The 10,410-nt window shown below is 48.0% G+C and overlaps 1 long non-coding RNA gene across 2 annotated transcripts; it reads left to right on the top strand.

Annotated features, from left to right (window-relative positions):
• Positions 1-6,017: 6,017 nt before the first annotated feature.
• LOC123587983 lies at positions 6,018-9,951 on the top strand. 2 transcript variants are annotated; one of them, XR_006707642.1, is made up of 4 exons: positions 6,018-6,164; positions 6,429-6,655; positions 8,381-8,721; positions 9,736-9,951. It is a non-coding gene; the product is annotated as an uncharacterized LOC123587983 (long non-coding RNA). The 2 variants fall into 2 exon arrangements; XR_006707641.1 differs by lacking the exon at positions 6,018-6,164 and having other exon boundaries at positions 6,296-6,655.
• The last annotated feature ends 459 nt before the right edge of the window (positions 9,952-10,410 follow it).

The raw sequence follows: 10,410 nt of genomic DNA, 5'->3' as shown, positions 1-10,410 counted from the left end.
AGAGGTGGTTGTGGCCTTGGTTCAGTGGACTGGTCACACCAGAGCAGATGTCACTGAAAGTTCCTTGGTCTTCCCTCACAATTACATGATGGCTGCTGCAGTTCCAGCCATCCCATCTGTATTTACAGCAGAGAGAGGAGGAGCTCTCTGTTTTGTTTACCATAAAGGCATAAGATTTCTCAGAACCCCACGGCATCTACCCTCCTAGGCTTCTTTTTATATCTCGTGGGTTAGAACAAGGTCATATGCTCACCCTTATCTGGAAGAAAGACCACAGAAGTGAATATTTAACACATTTAGCATTGATAGTGAGAAATAACCAGGCAGAAGGGAGTTGGGAGAGCCTTGTGGGTAGCCAACTAATGGAATCTGCCACATGCAGCCTTAAAGAAATGTGCTTACCCTCTCCACTTGAAGTTCTAGCATCTAGCCACAGAAATACCCCTTCAAAAACACTGCTATAGCCAAAATCTCTTGAGGAAAAAAAAAACAAAACAGGTAAGCTAAGCTCCTCAATTTTGAGCATGAACATCTATGTGACACTCAAGTCTTCTCTGGTTGTCCCCATTCTTTTTTTAAAAATTTTAAAAAATGTTTTTATTTATTTTTAAAGAAAAAGAGAGAGAGCACAGCACAAGCAGGGGAGGGGCAGAGAGAGAGGGAGACACAGAATCCCAAGCAGGCTCCAGGCTCTGAGCTGTCAGCACAGAGCCCGACACAGGGCTCGAACCCACAGACCGTGAGATCATGACCTGAGCCGAGGTCGGACGCTCAACCGACTGAGCCACCCAGGCACCCCTGGTTCTCCCCATTCTTGAGAATAGCTCCTGGTCCCAACCATGAGGTGAAGAGCAGGACTCTTGGGACGCTGAAACTTATCCTGCATCAGCTGTCCACTGACATATTCTAGAATGTTTCCAGGGCAGCCAGACTTCCTCTTCCACCAGTTCTTCAACGGGGTGCAATGGAATTACGAATTCACATCGCCCGAGGCATAGCTTCCTTCCCTCTTTGAAACACAAGGACCCCAGACCCCCTAAGCCCAGCCTCCCTTCCTCTTGCATTCAGCCAAGCAAGCCTCCTCAGCCAAGAGTCACTTTGTGCCATTGTTGCTGGCAGGAAACCGAGCAGGAAATTGACCCAGAGTCCAACTGGCCGGTTTCTCATAATAACCTCTTTTCAAACTCCTCCTATCTTTCATTTCCATTTCCCACGTTCTCTCACTTCTTCTCACCCAAAATGGGTTCCAAGAAGTCTCAGGAGTCTCTTTCTTGGTTTTACATTTTCAATGAGCTCCATCGACTTCCCTTTACCCCCTCCAGTTATGGTCTCGTCTGTTGGTTGGCAATGGCACCAGTTTCTATGGAGTCATACGTAGCATGTTTTAAATGTCTGCAGTCCTCCAAGTATCATCATTGTAATGGGGCAATGTGCTCTTCTAGAATGAGAAATGGATGCAGTGTCCAGCTCTGCCCTAATTAGCGTGGGATCCTGAATAGAAGGAGTGTTTGCATTAAGAAGGGTCTTGGGCAGGGGGCACCTGATTCTCCCGCCGGTGCAGGATTCTGATGGGAATCCTCAGACAAAGGACCATTTCAAGAGGCAGCAGATTTCACTTGGGGAAACTTGACATTGTAAGAAAGTTCAGTGCTCTTAGGACGGACATTTTTGAGCATGGATGCGGGTGTCCACTAACCTCATTTTTTCAGATGGAAAAGGCAAGGCTTCTAAAGCCCATTGTTATGCTGATTGAAACCTTGTGTTCTCCTTTCTATCGCCACTCCCCATCCGTGGGAAGGATTTATTCATTCATTCATTCCTGCATTTATGCACTCACTGACTCATTCAGGATGCTTTTATTGAATGCTGCCTATAATATGCTAAGCTCTGTGCCCTGCATCTAGGACACAAAGATGAAAATACATAGTCCCGCTCCCAAGGAATTTATAATCCAGATGGGAGACATCCCGGATGCCAGTAACAACACAATCGAATGATGACCATGATGTTGGGGTAGCGGGTGGCTTATAGGTGGTTTCAGCAGTTAGGCAAGGGTTATCCAACTGGGCTAAGTCCTTCCAGAAGGGTTTTGACATCATCTCAGAGCACAGATAATGTCATTGTAAATAGGGCCCTCAATGGGTGACAGAGTTGACCACTGTCTCAATGACAAAAGAGAAAAGCACAATTCTATCTGACTGAGCGTCCCTGGCCTTGGCCCTGTAAAGCCTCCTATGTTCTCAATTTCACACTTTCCTGACTTTAGGTCTCACCTCCTCTTTACCTAACCACCACCCCCCCCCCCACACACAGGGCGTGTATAATGGATTGTGGGAACAGAAGAGAAGGAATACATAGGTGTCCCAGGAAGGGGTGGGATGATTCTAGGTGGGGAGTAAAGGATGAGAAGTCACCATGTTGGTTAACAAGAAGGAGGCATTTCTGGAAGAGGGAGATGTGAAGGTAAGGGGGTCAGTGTATTCTGGAAACAGGAAGCAGTTAAGTACCATTCAAGCTCCATGTGTGGCCGGGATGGGGGAGCAGGGATGACAGGAGGGAAGGTGAAGCAGCTCACCAGGGTCTTAGGAAGGATCGAGTAAAGTCTACCATGCTTGGTCCTGTCTCAGTTCCTGAGACCCCCTCCCCCAGATAAATGCAATGCTTTCTTATTTTCCATGGATGAATCCTCAAGTATACTCACATAAATATCAAAGCTCCCCAAGTATACATTTTAAAGTATTCACCAACCCGAAAACCCCAGAATGGTTCATATGGCTAAGTGGCTCTTAGCAAAGCACTGAGGCACTTGATCCAAACTTTTCTACAGGAGGCATCATGAGTTGGAAACAACTGACCCATTAGGAGGGGTGCTAATGACCCACAGTCCCTCACAGCTGCACCACGAGGACCTTGCCTCATTCAGAGTAGAAGACCCCCTCTGCTTCCCACACAGAACTCCTACTCTCTAGGTACTGTTTCCAAGCCTTGCATGGACTTGCCTGAGTACACATATTACTGTGTGTTGTGGTTCCCTTAATAACAAGTTCTGAGTCTATAAATTTCTGGAAAGTAGGAACTGTGTCCTAATCGCTGTGTCTCTCCCAAAGCATAACACAGGGCCTGGCATACAGTAAAAGTCCAGGAAATGTTTGTCAAACTAAGCTGAACTTTGAGAGCATCACAGGAGGGCACTGGTGGGAGTACAAACCAACATGAGTACTACGATCAAAAGAACCACAGCCAAAGAACGACGGTAGAAAATACCAGCATAGAGATGGCCAGTTTGGCACCCTAGTGCATGCTTAAAAGGATGGAAAAGCTGACTCAAAGTTGTTACGTGCAAAAGGGCTATTCCAGGAGAACTTCAGGTAAAACTGGATCCAGGAGCTCAAACAGTAGTACCAGGATTCAGTCTCTATCTCTTGTTCTCTGGCTGAATTCATTCACAGTCTCTATGTGAGGGAAGGGATTGATGGCAGGTCAAGACTCCCGCCGTCCAGGTCTGTGTACAGTTAGAAAGAACACACACTCTCAACTCTTCCAGCGAAAGTGGTGTTGATGATCATCAACTCTGACGGCACACTTCTCGCCCTGAACCAGTCACTGTGGCTGGGGAATAAGATGCTTAGATTTTATAGCTATAAGATAAAGATAACTTCAGGGGTGCCTGGGTGGCTCAGTCGGTTGGGTGTCCAACTTCAGCTCAGGTCATGATCTCACAGCTCATGGCTTCGCGCCCTGCGTCAGGATCTGTGCTAATGGCTCAGAGCCTGGAGCCGGCTTCGGATTCTGTGTCTCCCTCTCTCTCTCTGCCCCTCCCCCACTCACACTCTGTCTCTCTCTCTCTCTTTCTCTGTCAATTTCCTTTGCTGTAAAATGAAATTTTACATTAATTCTGTAAAATGAGATTTACATTAATCTCTGTGGGCCCTTCCAGCTCCAGCTCTCCCTCTTCAATCATCTCTCTTGGGTAAATTACCTCCCAAGTTTCGACCTTATGGTGACAGCACCCTGGAGACCTGTCCGTCCTGGTCCGTACCCCGGGCACAGCCATCCCCACCTCTAGGCACACGAATGTGATCCCAGGTGCCGTGACAAGCCTGAAGCCTGGACGTTTGGGTTGAGTTGGGTTGGGGGTTTTGCCCCTGGGGTTTCCCGGAAGCTGCTGCCAGTCCTGGGGGCCTTGAGGCCCAAGGAAGCATGGCTCCAAGTAGAGAATTTCCAGACTAAGGAGGTTTGCTGATGTTTGCACACACATTGAAGCTGAGCCATTGGAAAAATGTCTGAGGTTTTCTGACTCAGGAGCAGGCTGAGTAACTGGTAAGTTGGAGGATTTCAGGGTTGATCAAGGAAGACACAGGACCACAAGGGGCAGTGACACACAACAAGCCTTATTAGATGGCCCTGGGACAATGCTGAATGAGGAGGAGAGGTCATCCCAGCAAGAGACCTTCCAGAGACGGAGGCAAGAAGCGACCACCCAGAAGGGGACCGGACCATGAAAACTCCCAGGGGCAGAGAGGGTGCTTACATATCCAGATGACCTTACTCAGCAGTAAGGTGGGGGATGGCTCTGGGTGAGGGAGTTCCAGAAGGCAGCAGCGATGTGGTGGTCTTTCATAGGGTTTGTCTAATCTGTGGTGACCTGATGTTGAGTGCAGTTTCATGGGGTATGCAAAGTAAGTAGGCCCTAAATAGCTAAAAATAGATGTATTTGGGTTATGTTTTAAGCAATTGGATGTATAAAAATTTAAGTTTGGCATTGGCAGACTTTGGGCTAACAGTCTTAGTCTGCTGTGAATAAACAACCAACTGGAAACATTTGGGGCCAATATGCTAAGGCCATATTTGGCCCATTTACACAACAGTGAGATCCAGCTGAAAACGTCTCCTGGACCAGGATGTACTGACTAGCTAGGCCAGGCATAAAAGACCCACTGGTTGATGTTGAAATTATCCCCAGAAAACCTAGTCCTCTGGGAATAGTGAAAGTTCTCACTGTGATTTTCTTTCAAGGAATTAAGTAAATAATAATCCTTTAAGTAGGAGTGGAACTTTATCCTTTTTAAAGCGCTGGCATATTTGATTCTTGCAATACCCCCAGAAAGAATTAGAATAGGAATGCTCCCCTGTCCCCCCACCCCCACCCCTACCCCCAGGCATTTCACATGTGAGGACACAGGCTCAGACAGACTTGGGGACAGAGTGCCGTAATAGCCAGGACTGAGCTCAGAACCCCTAAACTCCTGCCCACTCTGTTTCGCCAGAATGACAGGTTAGCACCCGGAAGACTGCTCATCGAGGCTGAGAGGGCAGCTCCGGACCTTTCTGCCTGGGGTTCCTGCCTTGCACAGACGGACAGATTCATCTCATGACCGTGGGCCATTTTGTCCACTGACCCGCCTTTTTTCCTGATAGAAATGAGCAATTTTACAACAGAAGTTGAGGAGAAAGTACCAGTGACGTCTTTGCTTTGTCTCATTGAAGTTCTCGGCTGGACGAGTTCTTAAGATCAGTTAGGCACTTTACAGATGGGGACACTGAGGACCAAGAGAGGAAGTGTCCTGCCCAAGGCCATGCGGCTCAGGGCCCTACAAGGCCTTTCCACGGCAGGCCAGATCCAGCCTTGAGCCCCGCCCTCGCTGAGCTGCTTTGGGACCTGCCTGCCAGGCCCAAGTTTTAAGATCCAAACCAGGAATGGACTGCTTGCTACCTTGGAAAGTGAGATTTTATTGTGGGATTAAGAAGCCGGTCACACTTTTTCCATCACAATCAGGACTGACACCCCAGGATTGCCGGCTCATTTAAACCAGGTGCAGGCTTTGTGACCAGTTCTCCAAGGAGCAGACACGCCCGGGCTATCCTATGACTGCCTTTCTCATTTTCCCAACCTCTTTCAAGCTTAGAAGTTTTAGGAGGCCATCCACACTGCCAGGGGCCAGGGAGAAGCGGAGAGGCCACGGGGGTAGCAATGTGCTGCGGCATCATCCGAGCCATGCAATTGCTGACGGCCCTGGGTCTGTTCCCTTCCAATGGGAGAAAGACCAGTTTTCCTCCAGCATCAGGAGATTCTCGCAGCCAATGCGAGGCCAGACCCCAGTGACTCACCCCACAGTGTGTCGTTTCTCAAGCAGATGTTCCGGGACCACATGAAAGCTGGCAGGGTATTACTATCTGGTTTAATGTTCCTTCTTTTGTTACCATTCCTGATATGGGGGGGGTGGGGGGGACTGGGGCGGGGGTTGGGGATTGAAGGAAGCATCCGTTTACAGTCGGGGGTGGGGGGGCCCTTCTCCCGCAGCTCGGCCCTTGTTGGCCCTCCTGGGGTGGCAGGAGACGGCAGTGCTTCCCAGGAGCAAATCTGGGGGCTCCCCCTCTTCCTCTTGCTTTTCCATCCAGAAGGTTAATTTTACCGGAATTCATTGCAGTTCAGTGTATGGGGCCAGCAGTGGAGAGGAAGCGAACAGCTCAATGGCAACTAGCTTATAAACCTTCAGGCCCCCGGCAGCCTCCTGGGGACTCCTTGCCCTCTCGGGACCCTGAACATGAACCAAGTCTCACACTTCCAACCCCTGGGATGGAGACTCAGCCGGGAAATGTGGGTTAAGTCAGGAAATAGGACGGACCCTCTTTCCTCCACTTCAAGATACACTTCGTAAGTTTTTCAAATTATTTTGTATATTCTTACTAAACTTTCAGATGTTAAAAAAAAAAAGAACAGCACAATGAATCTCCACATACACATCACCCAGCTTGCATAATTATCCATATTAAGCATTTCTGAAATTGGGACACATTTAGGGTCAGTAGATATGTTTAATGTACCTTTCCCCCCAACCAAAGTTATTTTTTAAATCAACGGAGGTGTTTGACAGCTGGTCAAGGACGAAGGAGTTGATGCAAATGAACGGGGAAGGAAGTCAACGGGGAAACAACCTTGCCCTTGAGCAAGTTTCCTTATACTATTAACCACCCAAGAGCCTTTTTGCTATTTTCTTCCCATTGGCTTTGGGCTTTGAAGGGTTTTTCCTACTAAATGCCATTTATTATCGTGTTCCCCGGTTTAAAAATAATTAAAAACGAATTGCAACATATACACAAATGTTCATAGCAATAGTGTGCACAATAGACAGAAGCATAGTAACAACCCAAATGTCTGCTGACAGACGAATGGATAAAGGAAATGTGGTGAAGTCGTGCAATGGAAGAGGCTTAGAAAGGAAGGCCATTCTGACACATGCTAGAACAGAGATGAACCTCATTCAGGGAACCTCTGTTTCCCTCATTCAGAGAGAAACAAGCCAGACACAAAAGGAAATACATTGCATGATTCCACTTATGTGAGGTTTCCAGTATAGTTAAGTTCGTAGAGACAGAGGTGGGGTAGGGGCCCCTAGGGGCTGGGGGCAGGGGAGGATGGGGAGTCACTGGGTACAGAATTTCTGGTTGGGGTCACGAAAATATTCTGGAAATGGATAATGATGATCGCTATACAACATTGTGAATGTACTTAATGCTACTAAATATCCACTTAAAAATGGTAAATTTTATGTTCTGTGTGTTTTATCACAATACATTTCTTTTTTTTTTAATTTTTAAAATGTTTATTCATTTTTGGAGAGACAGAGAGAGACAGAGCATGAGTTGGGGAGGGGCAGAGAGAGAGGGAGACACAGAATCCGAAGCAAGTTCCAGGCTTTGAACTGACAGTGCAGAGCCGGACGCAGGGCTCAAACCCAACCGTGAGATCATGACCTGAGCCGAAGTCGGACGCTTAACCAACTGAGCCACCCAGGCGCCCCAATAGATTTCTTCTTTTTTTGTTTTTAAAGGCAAACTTTCTTCTTTTTTTGTTTTTAAAGGCAAACTTATGGGGTGCCTGGGTGGCTCAGTCGGTTAAGCGTCCGACTTCGGCTCAGGTCATGATCTCACGGTCCGTGAGTTCAAGCCCCTCCCTGTTGCGCTCTGTGCTGACAGCTCAGAGCCTGGAGCCTGCTTCAGATGCTGTGTCTCCCTCTCTCTCTGCCCCTACCCCTCTCATGCTCTGTCTCTGTCTCTGAAAAATGAATAAACCTTAAAAAATTTCAAATAAAAAAAGGGAAAATTATGAAGGGTTTCTAAGTGGTGACAGCAGAGCGTTAAACCAAATGTGGGCCTTTCTGAGCACGTGACTGTGTGACCGCCCAGGTCATATGCCCGGGAAGCCGCTCTGACAGACTGGCACTGGAGACACAGAGGCAGATAGAACTGGGGTCTGCTGGCCAGGAGTGTGGGCAGCCCCCGACCCCGAGACTCCTCACTCTGACACTGGCGGCTGGAAGAGCTCCTGATGGGCATGTCCTAACTTGGGTTTGAGGCCTGGGTCCATCTCCTGTTCTAGGTCTTGTCCTTCCCTGCAGTGAAGGTCATCATGTTCAGCTGGCGTAACTTCCTCCCCGTTGATGCAAGAATCAAATGAGAAAATGCCACGTCCTGGTCCCTACGAGAGCATCAGGGTGGTGCAAATAGAAGCCATTGCGATCAGAGTGCAAATGGCACAGGGAGGTGTTCCCTGGTGCCCCTGCCCTTTGCAAGGTGACAACCGCTCTGGGCTGAGAGTGTTGGCGGTAGGAGAGTCAGAAGCAGAAATACTGATAAGGAGCAACGATCACGGGATCAGCCCACGCCTCACCCCCTTCCCAGGGAGAGGGTCTGAAGTTTCTCATTCTGGAACTACCCATGGTAAGGAAGAGCCTCTTGACTTCCAGACTTTTGTTTTCAGTCTCTGCTCGTAAACAGAGATGTCAGCTCTGTGGGCTGTCACAGCTCTGCCCAGACTGCCGTTCGACCAGCCTTCCTCAAGGTGCCTAGCATGGGACAGGTTGCTGGCCATTCCCTTTCAGCAATGGCCCTGAGAAAGCTTAGAGCCACTTTTGTGGCCCCTCCTCCAGCTGCAGGGGCTGATTCCTCTTGGCTTTCAATTTCTTTTTCTTCCTTTCATTGTCCCTGGACCTTCTTGGGTGTGTATAGACACTCCTTGAGAAACTGTCAGGAAATATCACTATGTAAATAAAAACAAAAAACAGAGGCGCCTGGGTGGCTCAGTGGGTTAAGCGTCCGACTTCAGCTCAGGTCATGATCTCGCGGTCCGTGAGTTCGAGCCCCGCGTTAGGCTCTGTGCTGACGGCTCAGAGCCTGGAGCCTGTTTCAGATTCTGTGTCTCCCTCTCTCTCTGTCCCTCCCCCGTTCATGCTCTGTCTCTCCCTGTCTCAAAAATAAATAAACGTTAAAAAAAATTTTTTTAAATAAATAAATAAAAATAAAAACAAAAAACAAGGACAATGATAGCTCTTGTCCTAACTAAATGTAGAAATAGGTAAATTCCTAACAGACCATAGCCTTTGCTCATGTGACAGTGACATGCACATCACTGTCATCAAATAACTTTAATCTAATCACGTGCGTGGCTTTTGAGCCCTGGTTTCTCCTTGTGTCAAGCAGGGATAATATTCACTACTTGCTCAGAGGTGTTGTAGAGACCAAATGAAATTTGCTTTAGAAAATCCAAAAACCCCAGGCAGATGAAACTCACAAAGATGGACCCTGACAGCATATTGGGCACAGAGATCCCCTGAGTGTTGCTTATGCCACCCCACAGGACTGAAGGTTAATGGCTGAACGGATGCAGCAAGTCAGGAGGGCTCTCAGCAAAGCTACATTCTACTCCAGAATATTCTAAGTCTGTTTTCCTTCTAGATCTTCCAGCAAGATGTTTGTCCTACGGTTTTGAGCACCTGGCCCCCTGGTTTGAGAAGCCCTGCCTTCAAATCACATCAGGATTGAGGGCCGCTGTCATACTGCCTGTGTTGGAATTGACTTCAAAATACTTTGGTGTAGGGGTGCCTGGGTGGCCCGGTTGGTTAAGTGTCTGACTCTTAATTTCAGCTCAGGTCACGATCTCACAGTTCATGGGTTCGGGCCCCGCGTCGGGCTCTGTGCTGACAGCTCCGAGCTTGGAGCCTGCTTCGGATTCTGTGTCTCCCTCTCTCTCTGCCCCTCCCCCACTCATGCTCTGTCTCTCGAAAATGAATAAACTTTAAAAATAAAACAAAAAAAACCCTTTGGTATAAATAGTATGCTGTATGTATGTGAAAATTAAGTTATATATGTATTTGCTTAGAATAGGTAACAGATTCACATGGTTAAAAATCAAAACGGTAGGGGTGCCTGGGTGGCTCAGTTGGTTGAATGTCTGACTCTTGATATCAGCTCAGGTCATGATCAAGGTCATGGGATTATGTCCCAAGACGGGCTCTTTGAGGAGCATAGAGCCTGCTAAAGATTCTTCCCAGGGGCACCTGGGTAGCTCAGTCAGTTAAGTGCCTGACTCTTAATTTCAGCTCAGGTCCTGATCTCACAGTTCATGGGTTC

Source organism: Leopardus geoffroyi, chromosome D3 (genome assembly GCF_018350155.1).
Source record: "Leopardus geoffroyi isolate Oge1 chromosome D3, O.geoffroyi_Oge1_pat1.0, whole genome shotgun sequence".
Classification (NCBI taxonomy): domain Eukaryota; kingdom Metazoa; phylum Chordata; class Mammalia; order Carnivora; family Felidae; genus Leopardus; species Leopardus geoffroyi.
This window is presented reverse-complemented; position numbering and strand designations above follow the sequence as displayed.